We start from the raw sequence: 11,965 nt of genomic DNA, 5'->3' as shown, positions 1-11,965 counted from the left end.
CATCCTACTCTTTTAGTTCTCCATTGGTCTTAATTACCCTGATAATGGGTACTTATGGGTTTGTTTATTATATTCCCCCACCACATTAAAAGGTAACTTTTATGAGATTGTGGAATTTGGTTTGTTCACTCCTATGTTTGTTGAACTCCATGATATAATGCATGCACAAAATTCCTGAGAGAAAAATAGGAAAACAAATAATTATTTATTATAGTTAAGTAATGAAAATCTTAATGTAAAACAGATATAAGTCTTTTTAGTCCCCTAGGTGCTAATAGCGTCTTTAAAGAGCTTCCTCCCAAAGATTTTCTTCAGAGCCAACATCACTTCTTTATTCCTAAGGGTGTATATCAGTGGATTCAGCACTGGGGTGACTGCACTGTATATGACAGCCACTGTCTGGTCCTCACTCATGGACGTGGCTGAAGCAGGAAGAATATATGTAAAACCTACAGGTCCATAAAAGAGACACACCACCAAAAAATGGGAGGCACAAGTGGACAGAGCCTTATGGAGTATCCTGCAGGACCTGTTCTTCAACACAAGGAAGCCAATGATGTAGGAGAGGAGTGTGAGAAAGAAAGCTCCTGTAGATATGCTCCCTGTGACAACAGAAAGAAGCCACTGGTTGAGTTCTGTGTTACTGCAGGCCAGTTTCAGGAGGGGTTTCACATCACAGTAGAAGTGGTTGAGTTTCAGAGAATGGCAAAAGTCCAGGCTTGCAGTCATGACAGAATGCATCAGAGCATAGAAGAAGCTAATGAGCCACGCCACAGCTGCCAACAGAACACCAGCTGGGGGTTCATGATGACAGTGTAGAGAAATGGGTTGCAGATGGCCACAACATGGTCAAAGGCCAACACTGCTGGAAAGATGGCCTCAGTACTTCCCAGAAAGTGGAAGAAGTGTAGCTGAGCCAAGGAAAGATATGACCCTTCGAGTGGAGAGCAGGTTCATAAGCACCTTGGGCAGTGTCACCAAAGAATAACAAATATCCAGACAAGAAAGGTTTCCCAAAAAGAAATACATAGGGGAGTGGAGTTTGGGTTCCAAAATTACAATCATTATTATCGCTCCATTTCAACCAAGTTGATCAGGTAAATAATTATGAAGCTCCCAAAGACTGGCTGCAGCTCCTGAATACTGGTCAGGCTGAGTAAAAGAAATTCATCCACTGTAGGGACATTCTCTATCCCTCTGGGGAGCAAATAAAAAATTAATTAGTTATTTTTTTCTAATACTTACTTTTAAGCTATGGGGCTTAAGTTAAGCCAGTTTACTATTTGGATTAATCTAGGGGTGAACTACAGTATCAGTAATGTTTAAGAATAGCAAAGAGATGGGGATATAGCTCAGTGATAGAGCACTTATCTAGCATGCTAGAAATCCTGGGTTCTATCCCCAGCACCCAAAAATAAATAGTAAAGCTGGTTTATGAACAACAAAATTAAGGAAGGTCAACATACCTAGTACATCAATAAAATGACATTAGACTAATAAAAGCATCATATTATGAATAGATCAGATATGAATAAAAGGAACTTTTTAATGTATGTGGGACCTGACCACAACCTCATGTCTTGCATTAGAATTAGAGTTTAGATAAGTTTTAAACATAAAAAGGAAATAGCTATTCAATTTGTGATTGCAGGTTCTAGCAGTAATATAGATGTAATTTAGTAGGATTTTTTCCACTTCTAAGGTGCAAAAATTTCACAAGAGATAGACACATCCTTCCTGACAACCAAAACCTTCAGTGAAAATAAGAGACATAAAAGCCCACAAAATTCAAGTTATTGTGTAAATAAAAGGGGTAAAAAAAAACAGCAGAATTTGCATCATTAGCTATGGGGTGTCAGTCTGAATGATTCGCATCCTCCTTCCCTAAGCAGAGAGGTTCTGACTGTCATTACATCTCGTAGTGACCTGGACATTGCCTGGGTCCTGGAGGTTGAGGACACCTATTCAGACATAGGCATGTCACCTTATGGATTGAGCTATGCTCATCTATTCCTTTGTATATTTCCTCTTTGCCCTGTTTGGGATAGAATGTTCCATGGAAACACCCTTTGTGTGTCCCTTTCTTTTTCTCTGACTTTGGGTGTGGCCTTCCTAGATGTCAGTCAACCTGGCAGATTCAGCCCCCTGAAACCTGACTTCTTGCCTCATTTGAGTGATTTCTCCTCAATAAAAGTGTTCAGCGGGTGCTCCTTGCTCTCTCTCTTTCCACAGACCTCTAAGGTCAGAGGAGCTATCACAAGACCAAAAGCAAAAGGTATTTCTCTGTGTCTGTGTGATTATTTCATGCCAGCCCAGTTCACCTGGAGTGATCTTGAGTGTTTAGTCATGGGAATCGACAATCTAGAGCTTGATGAAGAATTCTTAAACTTTAAGCCCAAGGCATGACCCATAAAGAGGAAATTTTAAACAATTACCTCACCACACGCACACTCCAAAAATATTGCTCTGAAAAACACTGCACTAAAAGAATGGAAAGAGACAAGTTGCAGACTGGGAGAAAATATTTCCAAACCACATATTCCATAGAGCTCTAAAAACTCAACAGTATAAAACCAAAAAGTCCAATAAAAAATCATCAAAACACATAAATAGATATGAACAGAAAATGACATGCAGATAGCAAACTACCACATGAAAAGATGTTCATTTTTTCATTAGCACAGTGCAAATTAAAATAATGGAAAGATATCACAACACATCTATCAAAATGGCTAGAATAAAAATAGTGATGACACCAAATACTAGTAAGGATGCAGGGAAACTGGATCACAAATTTAACATTAGCCAAGATGTACATGCTTAGCCATATTGAAAAGTATGTCACTTTCTTCCTAAATTAAAAATGAACCTATCATATGACCCAACAATTATACATCTGGGTATTCTTCCCAGAAAAAAAACTGTGTTTATAGAATTATTATCCATAATATTTAAAGTTTGAAATAGCCCAAATGTTATAACATTTCTATTTGAACCACTTTAATATCTTCTAATTGCATTTGCTTACAAACCCTCCAGGATCCATCTGTGGCTTAGCTCTGCAGTCTATGCTTTGCTATTCCTCAGGTCTGATCATCCTTGGTAGTTTTCAGTTCCACAAATGTGCCAAAGTGTTCTCCAACAGGGATTTCACTCATGCTTGCCCCTTTCCTTGAACATCCTTTACCTCCCCTCTTCCTTAAGATTCAATAGTATGGTAATCATTGCATCCTACCTTAGCCACGTTCTCCTAACTGTAACACTAGATTTTGTCTTTATTAATAATTTCAACCCTCCATCATCTCAATACCAATACCAATGCTATTTCAAATTTATTAGTGTTTGAAATTTACCAAGATATCTAGGCACCACCTTCTGTACTCTTTGCCAATCAGGTGTTCGACTCCTCCTTCACATCAGATGGTGGAGTTTTTTACCTTAGTTGATCCTCTCCAGAACTGTCATGATGGTCATCCTATCAGGGAGGCTTCATCTGCAATGTTAATGTGGGTACTGGGATCAATAGCTGGTCAGAATTTACCTTAGTGTGCCTGCACTGTGAAAGGAATCTTCCTTCCCAGACAAATGGAGCGACCTATACCTTTAAATTCTAGCTTTACCTCAACATCAATGAACAGTGCCAAGAGTTAGTCCCATTAATCTTTTTCTTTTGACATGTTTTCCCATTAGCTCCTTTGTTTCTTTTATTTTATAGAAATTAACTACCACCCTTTGCTTTCTCAGCCATTTTGAAAGTTGTTTAAAGAAGACCCTAGCCAGGTGCTCCCAGCAGCTCTGGGGGCTGAGACAGTGGAATTGTGAGTTCAAAGCCAGCTTCAGCAACAGCAAGGCTCTAAGCAACTCAGTGAGACCCTGTCTCTAAATAAAATAAAAAATAGGTCTGGAGATGTGGCTCAGTGGTTGAGTACCCCTAAGTTCAAACCCCAGTACCCTCCCTGCCCAAAAAAAGACCCTAAAGTAATTTAAAGAACATTTGTGACCTAGCCATGCATTTCACTGCCCATTGCTAGCTACTGCCTACCAATGGGTTAGGCTCTCATAACCCAATCATTTCACTTCCGAATGTTCTTGCATTGTCGCATACATAAAGTTTTGGGGGAATACCTCACATCCAAACCATAACAATCTTCCCTTGATCCCCAAAAGCTCATGACTATTCCAAAACACAAATACATTTTATACATTTTCAAGAGTCCCTTCAATTCTTACTCATATCAATTCCTATACTTCTCTCTCGCATCCCGCGTGGGCTATGAATTTTGGGTTTCCCTTGTGTGAAATGTGCTGGCTGAGAAATATAGTGAAAAATCACATGACACAGAAATAATTTTGAAATGCAGGGGGAGAATGGCTCTGATATCTTAAGGTTCCTGCTTCAACACTGGAAGGAAAGAGAGGAGAGAGAGAGAGAGAGAGAGAGAGAGAGAGAGAGAGAGAACCTGCATTTTCAATATTTATATAAAGAGAGCTTCAAAATAATTTTGATGGACTATTCTTTTGACAAATAAGGTAGAAAGTGGGCTATCTAAGCCTAATGGGTAACATCCAAGTCCAGAGCTATGAGAGCTGCTCCATTGATACAGTGAGAGCAGAGATCTCACACCTTGGGCCATCTACACACAAGAATGCCCAGGATCATTTCCCAAGGGGAGATCTATGTCCCCATTATTCAGTATAGTGTAAAAGACCACTCAAGTAGCTTCATGGGTGGCATACCACAAGTCCCCATAGTCTCAACAGTTGCATATTGCCCAAAAGTTCAAGTCCAAAGTCTCCTCTGAGACTCAGGACAAGCTTACATTGTAAGCACCTGTAAAAATCAAAAATAATTTATAAGTATCCAATATATAAAGGTACAGAGTAAACTATTTCATTCACAAATAGGGGCATAGAAAAAAAGGATAGGACCAAAGCAATACTAAAATTCAACTGGCAAACAAATCTTATAGCTTGACATTTGGGATCTGGGGCACATGGCATGGGGACATTCTGTCTCATTTTAACTATTTCCTTCTTCTACTGATTTTGGTGTTGGTTTGTTCTTCTTTTTCTAAGGCCTTAAGCTGTCATGTTATTTTATTTATTTGATATCTGTCCATTATTTTAATGTATGAGATCAATTCTCACTTGCATCCTGCACAGGCAGTGAAATGGGCTGGCTGAGAAATAAAAGCTAAGAAAAATAGAACAAAGGAAAAAAATACACAGGATACAGAAAATAGTTTCAAAAGTAGAGGCAAGCCAATCAGACGGATCGAATTTCTATATGGCAAAATGGAGCCCATGCCTGATATATATATATATATATATATATATATATATATATATATATATATATATATATATACACACACACACACACACACACACACACAGAGAGAGAGAGAGAGAGAGAGAGAGAGAGAGAGAGAGAACCCTCATGTAATTCACCCATGGCTTCCTGGAGTCAATGCCATGAACTTTCCTCTTAGAACATAGTTTTCCAGAGATTTTGGTACATTGTATCATTGTTCTCACATCTAAGTATTTTTTATATGTCTCCTAATTTCTTCTGCTATCTATTCATCATCCAAGAGTATATTACTTAATCTCCAGGTGTTAGAGTAGCTTCTGTTTTTTCTTATTGTTTGTTTTAGTCAGCTTTTTTGCTGCTGGGGCTAGAGGATCTGACCAGCACAATTATAGAGGAGGATCTGATAAGAATGCAAAGTGTTACCTCTATTGTTTTGCATTTGCTAAAATTTGCATTGTGACCTGAATGTGGTCTATTTTAGAAAATACTCCATGTGCTGCTAAGAAGAAAGTGAATTCAGTCATTGAGGGATGGAGTATTCTAAAGATGTCTGTTAGCCCCAAAGTATTCATTGTATAATTTAGCTATATAGAATCTTTACTTAATTTTTGTTTGGATGATCTATCCAGTGTTAAAAGTCACCCAGTATTATTGTACTGTGGTGTATTTGATTCTTAATGTTGAAAAGGGTTTATTTAATGTAAGTAGATACCTCATTGTTTCAGGCATAAATATTTACAATTGTTATATCTTATTGATAGATGATTCTCTTAAGCAATATAAAATTATCTCATCTCTTATAATTAATTATGTCTTTAAATCCCCTTTATCTGATGTAAAAAATGGCAACCCCTGCTTGTTTATGAGATCCATGTGAGTGGTATGTTTTTTTTTTCCCCATTCTTTCATCTTCCGTCTGTGGATTCTTTGCCTGTGATGTGAGTCTCTTGCAGACAGCATGTTGTTGGGTCTTGTTTTTTATTTCAATATGCCAACCTATGTCTTTTGATTGAAGAGTTAAGATGATTTAAATTCAATGTTATTATGGAAAGATGATTTTTATTCCCTGCTATTTGATATATTTCTAGTGTTTAAGTTGAATTCAATTATCCTTTGATTATTCTTTAGTGTTGTTCCTCTCTTTGCTTGTTTTCACTTTTATTGTTCATTTCTTCTTCATGAAATATTATATCAAGTATGCTTTATAGTCCTGGCTTTCTAGTTACAAATTCTTTTTGCTTTATTTATTATGGAAAGTTTTTTTTTAAATTTTCATCCTCAATTATGAAACTTAATTTTTCTGTGGATATTATTCTTGATTAGTATCTATTTTCATTTCAAGTTTGGTATATGTTATTCCAAGTTCTCCTTGCTTTTAGGGTCTGGGTTGAGGAATCAGTTGAAATCTGGATTGACTTACTTCTAAATGTGACCAGTCATTTTTCTCTGTGAGCCTTTTAAATTCTATTGTTATTCAGTGTGTTATGCATTTTCATAATAATGTGACTTGGAGTGGCTCTGTTTTGATTTTGTGTATTTTGAGTACTATATACCTTTTGTGTTTTAATTTCCATTTCATTCTTAATTTTAGGAAATTTTTCTATTATTTCATTGGAAAAAAAATTGTGTGTTCCTTTAGTTTGTATATCAGAGCCTTCATCTATCCCAATAAGCCTTAAAATTGGCCTTTTAAGGATATCCCTGATTTCTTGAATAATCTATTCGTGGTTTTGTAACACTTTTCCTTATGGTCAACTGTAATTTCAAGATTATATACTTCATCTTTGAGGTATGAAAATCTGTCCTCAAAGATGTCTAGTCTGCTGGTGATGCTTTTCATTGAATTTTTAATTTGATGTATTGATTCCTTCATTTTAAGGATTTTCATTTTAATTCTTTTTTTTATTGTTGGTCATTCAAAACATTACATCTTTCTTGATATGTAATATTTCACAATTTGATTCAAAAGGGTTATGAACTTCCATTTTTACCCCGTATACAGATTGCTGAATCACATCAGTTACATCAGTTACATTTCCATTGATTTACACATTGCCATTCTATTGTCTGATGAATTCTGCTCTCTATCCTATCCTCTACTATCCCCCTCCCCTCCCCTCCCCTCCCCTCTTCTTTCTCGACCACCTCTACTGTAAAACATTTATTCCACTTGTATTATTCTTCCCTTACCCCTCACTTCCTCTTGTATGTAATTTTGTATAACCCTGAGGATCACCTTCCCTTTCCCTGCAATTTCCCTTCTCTCTCCCTTTCCCTCCCACCTCTCATCCCTATTTAATGTTAATCTTCTTCTCCTGCTCTTCGTCCCTACTCTGTCCTTAATTACTCCCCTTATATCAAAGAAGTCATTTGGCATTTGTTTTTTAAGGATTGGCTAGCCTCACTTAGCATAATCTGCTCTAATGCCATCCATTTCCCTCCAAATTCTATGATTTTGTCATTTCTTAATGCAGAGTAATACTCCATTGTGTATAAATGCCACATTTTTTTATGCATTCATCTACTGAAGGGCACCTAGGTTGGTTCCACAATCTTGCTATCGTGAATTGTGCTGCTATGAACATCGATGTAGCAGTGTCCGTGTAGCATGCTCTTATTAGGTCTTTAGGGAATAGACCAAGAAGGGGAATAGCTGGGTCAAATGGTGGTTCCATTCCCAGCTTTCCAAGAAATCTCCATACTGCTTTCCAAATTGGCTGCACCAATTTGCAGTCCCACCAACAATGAACAAGTGTACCCTTTTCCCCGCATTCTCTCCAACACTTGTTGTTGTTGGACTTCATGATGGCTGCCAATCTTACTGGAGTGATATGGTATCTTAGGGTAGTTTTGATTTGCATTTCTCTGACTGCTAGCGATGGTGAGCATTTTTTCATGTACTTATTGATTGATTGTATGTCCTCCTCTGAGAAGTGTCTGTTCAGGTCCTTGGCCCATTTGTTGATTGGGTTATTTGTTATCTTAATGTCTAATTTTTTGAGTTCTTTGTATACTCTGGATATTAGGGCTCTATCTGAAGTGTGTGGAGTAAAGATTTGTTCCCAGGATGTAGGCTCCCTGTTTATCTCTCTTATTGATTCTTTTGCTGAGAAAAAACTTTTTAGTTTGAGTAAGTCCCATTTGTTGATTCTAGTTGTTAACTCTTGCGCTATGGGTGTCCTATTGAGGAATTTGGAGCTAGACCCCACAGTATGTAGATCATAGCCAACTTTTTCTTCTATCAGACGTCATGTCTCTGATTTAATATCAAGCTCCTTAATCCATTTTGAGTTAACTTTTGTGCATGATGAGAGAAAGGGATTCAATTTCATTTTGATGCAAATGGATTTCCAGTTTTCCCAGCACCATTTGTGGAAAATGCTATCCTTCCTCCATTGCATGCTTTTAGCCCCTTTATCAAATATAAGATAGTTGTAGTTTTGTGGATTGGTTACTGTGTCCTCTATTCTGTACCATTGGTCCACCTGCCTGTTCTGGTACCAGTACCATGCTGTTTTTGTTACTATTGCTCTGTAGTATAATTTGAAGTCTGGTATCGCTATACCGCCTGATTCGCTCTTCCTGCTTAGCATTATTTTTGCTATTCTGGGTCTTTTATTATTCCATATGAATTTCATGATTGTTTTATCTATTTCTACAAGAAATGCTGTTGGGATTTTGATTGGCATTGCATTGAACTTATAAAGAACTTTTGGTAATATCGCCATTTTGATGATGTTAGTTCTGCCTATCCATGAACAGGGTATGTGTTTCCATCTTCTAAGGTCTTCTTCTATATCTTTCTTTAGGGTTCTGTAGTTTTCATTGTATAAATCTTTCACCTCTTATGTTGATTCCAAGTATTTTATTTTTGGGGGGGATATTGTGAATGGAGTAGTTGTCCTCATTTCCGATTCAGAGGATTTGTTGCTGATATACAGGAATGCATTTTTGATATAGAGGAATGCATTTGATTTATGCGTGTTGATTTTATATCCTGACACTTTGCTGAATTCATTTATTAGCTCTAATAGTTTCTTTGTAGAACCTTTTGGGTCTGCTAGGTATAGAATCATGTCATCTGCAAATAGTGATAATTTAAGTTCTTCTTTTCCTATTTTTATGCCTTTAATTTCTTTCATCTATCTAATTGCTCTGGCCAGTGTTTCGAGGACTATGTTGAATAGAAGTGGTGAGAGAGGGCATCCCTGTCTTGTACCAGATCTTAGAGGGAATGCCTTCAATTTTTCTCCATTCAGAATGATGCTGGCCTGTGGCTTATCATAGATTGCTTTTACAATGTTGAGGTATGATCCTGTTATCCCTAATTTTTCTAGAGTTTTGAACATAAAGGGATGCTGTACTTTGTCGAATGCTTTTTCTGCATCTATTGAAATGATCATATGGTTCTTATTTTTAAGTCTATTGATGTGGTGAATAACATTTATTGATTTCCGTATATTGAACCAGCCTTGCATCCCAGGGATGAATCCTACTTTATCATGGTGTATAATTTTTTTGATATGTTTTTGAATCCGATTCGCCAGAATTTTATTAAGGATTTTTGTATCTAGGTTCATTAGAGATATTGGTCTGTAGTTTTCTTTCTTTGAAGTGTCTTTGTCTGGTTTAGGCATCAGGGTGATGTTGGCCTCGTAGTAGAATGAATTTGGAAGTTCTCCCTCTTTTTCTATTTCCTGAAATAGCTTGAAAAGTATTGGTGTTAGTTCCTCTTTAAAGGTTTTGTAAAACTCCGCTGTATACCCATCTGGTCCTGGGCTTTTCTTAGTTGGTAGTCTTTTGATGGTTTCTTCTATTTCCTCTAATGTTATTGGTCTGTTTAGGTTGTCTATATCCTCCTGACTCAATCTGGGCAGATCATATGACTTAAGAAATTTATCGATGCCTTCACTATCTTCTATTTTATTGGAGTATAAGGATTCAAAATAATTTCTGATTATCTTCTGTATTTCTGAAGTGTCTGTTATGATATTGCCTTTTTCATCCCGTATGCTAGTAATTTGGGTTCTCTCTCTTCTTCTCTTCGTTAGCATGGCTAAGGGTCTGTCGATTTTATTTATGTTTTCAAAGAACCAGCTTTTAGTTTTGTCAATTTTTTCAATTGTTTCTTTTGTTTCGATTTCATTAATTTCAGCTCTGATTTTAATTATTTCTTGCCTTCTACTTCTTTTGCTGTTGTTTTGCTCTTCTTTTTCTAGGATTTTGAGATGAAGTATGAGATCATTTATTTGTTGGTTTTTTCTTTTTTTAAGGAATGAACTCCAAGCAATAAATTTTCCTCTTAGAACTGCTTTCAATGTGTCCCATAGATTTCGATATGTTATGTCTGTGTTTTCGTTCAACTCTAAGAAGTTTTTAATTTCATCCTTGATGTCATCTAAAACCCATTGATCATTCAGTAACCTATTGTTCATTCTCCAAGTGATGCCTGATTTTTCCTTCCTTCTTTTATCATTGATTTTCAGTTTCATTCCATTATGATCAGACAAGATGCATGGTATTATCTCTACTCCTTTATATTGTCTAAGAGTTGCCCTGTGACATAAAAAATGATCTATTTTTGAGAAGGATCCATGTGCTGCTGAGAAAAAAGTGTAACTACTTGATGTTGGGTGGTATATTCTATATATGTCAATTAAGTCTAGGTTGTTGATTGTGTTATTGAGTTCTATAGTTTCCTTGTTTAACTTTTGTTTGGAAGATCTGTCCAGTGGTGAGAGAGGTGTGTTGAAGTCTCCCATGATTATTGTATGGTGGTTTATTAGACTCTTGAACTTGAGAAGCGTTTGCTTGATGAACATAGCTGCACCATTATTTGGGACATATATATTTATGATTGTTATGTCTTGTTGGTGTATGGTTCCCTTGAGCAGTATGTAGTGTCCCCCTTTATTCCTTTTGATTAACTTTGGCTTGAAATCTATTTTATTAGATATGAGTATGAACACTCCTGCTTGTTTCCACAATCCATATGAGTGGTATGATTTTTCCCAACCTTTCACCTTCAGTCTATGTATATCTTTTCCTATCAAATGCATCTCCTGTAGGCAGCATATTGTTGGGTCTTGTTTTGTGATCCATTCAACTAGCCTGTGTCTCTTAATTGGTGAGTTTAAGCCATTAACATTTAGGGTTATTATTGAGATATGGTTTGTTCTTCCAGCCATATTTGTTTATTAATGTTACTAAACCTGATTTGTTTTCCTCTTTGATTACTTTCCCCCCTTTACTGTCCTACCTCCCAATGTTGGTTTTCAATGTTATTTTCTACTTACTCTTCCTGTAATGTTTTTCCAAGGATTTTTTGAAGAGAAGGTTTTCTAGCTGTGAATTCTTTTAACTTTTGTTTATCGTGGAAGGTTTTAATTTCATCTTCCATCCTGAAGCTTCATTTCGCCGCATACACGATTCTTGGTTGGAACCCATTTTCTTTCAGTGTTTGAAATATGTTATTTCAGGATCTTCTAGCTTTCAGAGTCTGTGTTGAGAGATCAGCTGTTATCCTGATTGGTTTACCCCTAAATGTAATCTGCTTCCTTTCTCTTGTAGCTTTTAAAATTCTCTCCTTATTCTGTATGTTGGACATCTTCATTATAATGTGTCTAGGTGTGGATCTCATATGATTTTGCA

At 36.6% G+C, this 11,965-nt stretch overlaps 1 pseudogene; it reads right to left on the bottom strand.

The window, feature by feature from the left end:
• Positions 1-264: 264 nt before the first annotated feature.
• LOC101961306 (olfactory receptor 12D3-like) lies at positions 265-4,261 on the bottom strand (annotated as a pseudogene).
• Positions 4,262-11,965: the final 7,704 nt, after the last annotated feature.

Source organism: Ictidomys tridecemlineatus, chromosome 8, assembly GCF_052094955.1.
Source record: "Ictidomys tridecemlineatus isolate mIctTri1 chromosome 8, mIctTri1.hap1, whole genome shotgun sequence".
NCBI lineage: Eukaryota > Metazoa > Chordata > Mammalia > Rodentia > Sciuridae > Ictidomys > Ictidomys tridecemlineatus.
Note: the sequence above shows the minus strand (reverse complement) of the source record. Positions and strands in the feature narration are given on the sequence as shown.